This window comes from Microtus oregoni, unplaced genomic scaffold (genome assembly GCF_018167655.1).
Source record: "Microtus oregoni isolate MIOR12 unplaced genomic scaffold, Mior012 000043F_ref0000047, whole genome shotgun sequence".
Classification (NCBI taxonomy): Eukaryota; Metazoa; Chordata; class Mammalia; order Rodentia; family Cricetidae; genus Microtus; species Microtus oregoni.
Window position 1 is genome coordinate 21,102,106 of NW_024543210.1, and position 4,255 is coordinate 21,106,360.

Genomic DNA, 4,255 nt, shown 5'->3' on the forward strand with positions numbered 1-4,255 from the left:
TACTTTCTGTAAGGATTGGTTTATGGATACGTATTGTTTAAATTTGTTTTTGTCATGGAATATCTTGTTTTCTCCATCTATGGTAAATGAAAACTTTGAAGTCTGGTGTAATTCTGATAGGTTTACCTTTATATGTTACTTGACCATTTTCCTTTGCAGCTCTTAATATTCTATTTTTATTCAGTATGTTTTGTGTTTTAATTATTATATGGTGAGGGGATGTTATTTTTTGATCCAGTCTATTTGGTGTTGTGTATGCTTCTTGTAACTATATACGGATATCCTTTTAGGTTGGAAACATTTTCTTCTATGATTTTGCTAAATATATTTTCTCTGCCTTTGAGCTGAAGTTCTCCCTCTTCTCATGCTGTCCCAGATTTCCTGGATGTTTTGTTAAGAATTTGTTGGATTTCATGTTTTCTTTGCCCAATAAGTCTATTTCCTCTATAGTATCTTCAGTGCCTGGGAGTCTTTCTTCTATCTCTTACATTCTGTTTGTTATACTTCTCTCTGTAGTTCCCGTTCATTTACCCAGATTTTCCAAATCCAGAATTCCCTTTGTTCGTGTTTTCTTTATAACCTCTATTTCAGTCTTCAAGTCTTAAAGCGTTTCCTTTGCCTGTTTGATTATTTCTTCTTTGTTTTCTTTGAGGGATTTATTAATTTTTTCCAATTTTTTTGTCTGTCTTCTCCATTTCTTTAAGGTTTTTTTTATTTCCTCTTTAAAGGTCTCCATCATTTTCATAAAGTCACATTTAAAGTTGTTTTCTTCTACTTCTTCTGGGTAAGGATGATCAAGTCTTCCTGTTGTGTGACCATTGGGTTCCGGTGTTATAATGTTGCTTTTTAGGTCATTGGAGAAATTCTTGCTTTGGTGCCTACCCATCACTTCCTTCAAATGAGGCCAGCGGTGTCTTTGCATCTTGGTCTAATCCTTGCAGTGGCTTTCTGAGTGTTTGGGTGTTTTCCTTGGTCTGTTCTGTCTTGGAAAAAAATGTGGAATGCTTCACGAATTTGCTGTTATCCTTGCACAGGGGCCATGATAATCTTCTCTGTATTATTCCAATTTTAGTATATGTGCTGCCGAAGTGAGCACCCAAGAAGGATTTTATAGGAAAGTTTCAATCGGATTTCTACCGACAAGTCCAATATTTCCTAAAGTCACAGGGCCTCCTAGTATTTATATGGAGCTCTTGAGGCTTAGTCATATTAACTAAGGTTTAGCCATGTCTAGTCTCAACTCACCTGTCAGGAAGCAATCTCCATCTTCTCTTTATCTTCACATTAAATTCAAACTTGTGCTTTAGATTCTTCAAAAGTGTCATTCAAGTTAATGTCCAAAGGAATTATATGACTGTGACTCCCTGATAATAGAAAAGAGTAAGCAAGATTCTAAAAGATGGTAGGTCCACACATACATTGTGCTTACAAATTATTACGTATTATTTTGTTACACTTTGTCTATCTCACATGGGCCACATAACATGTATAGTGAATCGTAAGTGTAATAAAACTTTTTTTACTCCCCCAAATCATCTGATTTCTGTAACTGGCAGTCCCACAATGGCCATTTCACGCTGGACAGGCCCAGAATATGGTAATTGTTCAGTTCATAAGGCTGGGTATCTCGGGAGTCCCATTATAGTACTTAATGCATAGAGGATTTCTGGAGAGATACTGGTCTTCTGTCTGCATTAGAGGTCCAAAGAAGCTGGCTGTAAGATCAGCAAAGGGAGGCAAAACTGGGAGCAGCAGGATTGATGAACTTGTCTACAAGAATGCAAGGAAGTAGGGAAAAAGCTAGATTTCTTTCATTTCCCTTTTATTTTTATTTTATTTTCTTATGTTTTGCCATTGGAAAGTGCTCCACACACGTAAGGTGGCTTTTCCCATTTCAAATAATCAGATCAAGAAAGTCCATCACAGGGATGCCAGGTGGATTGCCTTTTAGTTGATTCTTGATCTAGTCAACTGGACAACCAGGATTCACCATCACCTTTGGACAGAATGAGTAGGTTGAACTTTAATGATTTCAAAGGTATAGACAGCCCTGATTGCCTGGTCCCTGGCTCTGAATGATCAAGGGGATGGATATTCGCTATCTCAGATGGACAGACGGCAGGAGATACAGTTCTAGTAAATGGATTAGTTTGGGTATCAAAGACAAGATCCCATCTGAGCCTTAAGTTGTCTCTAAGGCCAGGATAATTATTGGAAAGTTAGACTATCAATTTTTCAAAAAGCTGTCAAGACATTCTATACATAAATTTTAAATGTATTCGTTATAAAGAACATGAATGAATAAAAAATAAAACCCCAGAAAGCTACAGGTCACCAGGAGCAGCACACCACCCAAAACAGACTTATCCTCCTCTTCTGTGGTATTGCAGTCTTTGTTTAGATGTGAGGCCATCTATTCAGAAGGCTGTGAGAAGGTTGATGGACCAGAGGGGATCAAGGATGCTGAAAAGACACTGCCACCATAAGTGGAGTGCAGATTTACATAATACATTTCTGGATTCTCATTCCCTTGTTTATTCTCAGGGATCCTACCTATGCCATTAGGATTCTGATCTACCAGTGCCCAGATAGACTATCAGATCCATTTGGCAGTATTCAGAAAGACAGCCATGTTCTCACCAGGCCATTCTTTATGCTAATAACCTACCTTTTCAACATCTTGTTTTCTGCATGTTTGGTACCACTGATCTGATGTTCCTTCTTCAAGTTTACAACTTCCTACTTAACTTTCAGACTCAACCATGACTTCCTTCTTAACCATCATACTCAAATAACAACAGGAATCATCTTTCATGCAGTCCTTTTTATCATAGCTTTAGCCCTTGACCCACCTATATTCACAAGCTTGCTTTTATTTCTGCGCTTCTCCATTCCTGTTAGTCCTTTATTCTCTTGGATTCAATTCTACATATCCTTTGAGAATACATCAGGACATGGATATTCCTTTGCTTGAAGAAAACTATGCTTTTCTCTCCCATTCTACACATTTCCTTGAGGTGAACTGTATAAAAAAGGATAGATTGTGAGGAGAAAAACAAACTGAATTTCTTTTCTTTTTTTATAATTTATTTATTTTTTATTAAAAATTTCCACCTCCTTCCCTCCTCCCACTTCTCTCCCTTCCACCTACTCTCCCTCTCCCCTCTCCAGTCCAAGGAGCAGTCAGGGTTCCCTACCCTATAGGAAGTCTTCCCTGTTTCCCCCAGGTCCAGGAAGGCGAGCATCCTGGGAGACACAGGAGAAAAATGCATAATTCTCAAAGAGAATGACTTCAAGTTCAGGTTTAAATGCCATCTGCAACAGAGTCAAAGAAGTAAGGTTGTTGGGGGAGGCTAAGATGGGGAGTGTCTTAGTTATTGTTCTGTTGCTGTGATGAAATACCATGATCAAGGCAACTCATAAAATAAAGCATTTAATTGGGGACTTTCTTTCAGTTCCAGAGGGTATGCATGTCCATGATTATCATGGTGGGAAACATGGCAACAGAATTGCAGGCATGGTGCTGGAGCAGTAACTAAGAACTTATATACTGATCCACAGGCAACAAACAAAGAGAGAGAATGGTCATAGAGTGGGCTTTTGAAACCTTAATGTTCACCCCTCCCCCAGTGGCACACGTCTTCCAACAAGGCCATGCTTCACAATCATTCCTAAAGAATTTTACCAACCAGGGACCAAGCATCTAAGCATATGAGCCTATGGGAGCTGTTCTCAATCAAACCAACATAGGGGGCTAATCTGGAAAGTATGGTAGTCAGGGGAAAGTTTGTTCTGCTGAGTTTAGTTGGTATCTTATCCATGATGTGAAATTTCTACTATTCTAATACTGGCCTTGTACGTCCTTGTTCTGGTACAGAGAGGAAGACAGCTTTACAATCGATATTCCCTTTGTGGATGGGTATGCTTCTTTTATGTATGTTTACCTCTTTTCTGACTTCAGATCTTCTCCTGTGTCTGCATTTCTTTTAGATAATCATCTTAAAATAATCCTTCTGCCAACAAGGTATATTTTGGGGTAGCAGTGTCTGGTCTCTTACAGTTGTATTTTTAGAATATCACAATCTAGTCTCCAATACCATGGAAGATCCATTGCTAGGTTATTGAGAAATGTCAGCTCCTTTTATGTTCTGTTGGCTTCACTAGTTTCATTTAGTTGTTCTGACCATATAGAAGACAGTTTGACTATGGAACTGCTTTGAGAGTTCTATGTGGGACAAGTTGGTTAATAAAGGGA

At 38.5% G+C, this 4,255-nt stretch overlaps 1 non-coding gene across 1 annotated transcript; it reads right to left on the reverse strand.

Moving 5' to 3' along the window:
- Positions 1-990: 990 nt before the first annotated feature.
- Positions 991-1,096, reverse strand: LOC121434550. Its single transcript, XR_005972479.1, has one exon. It is a non-coding gene; the product is annotated as a U6 spliceosomal RNA (small nuclear RNA).
- Positions 1,097-4,255: the final 3,159 nt, after the last annotated feature.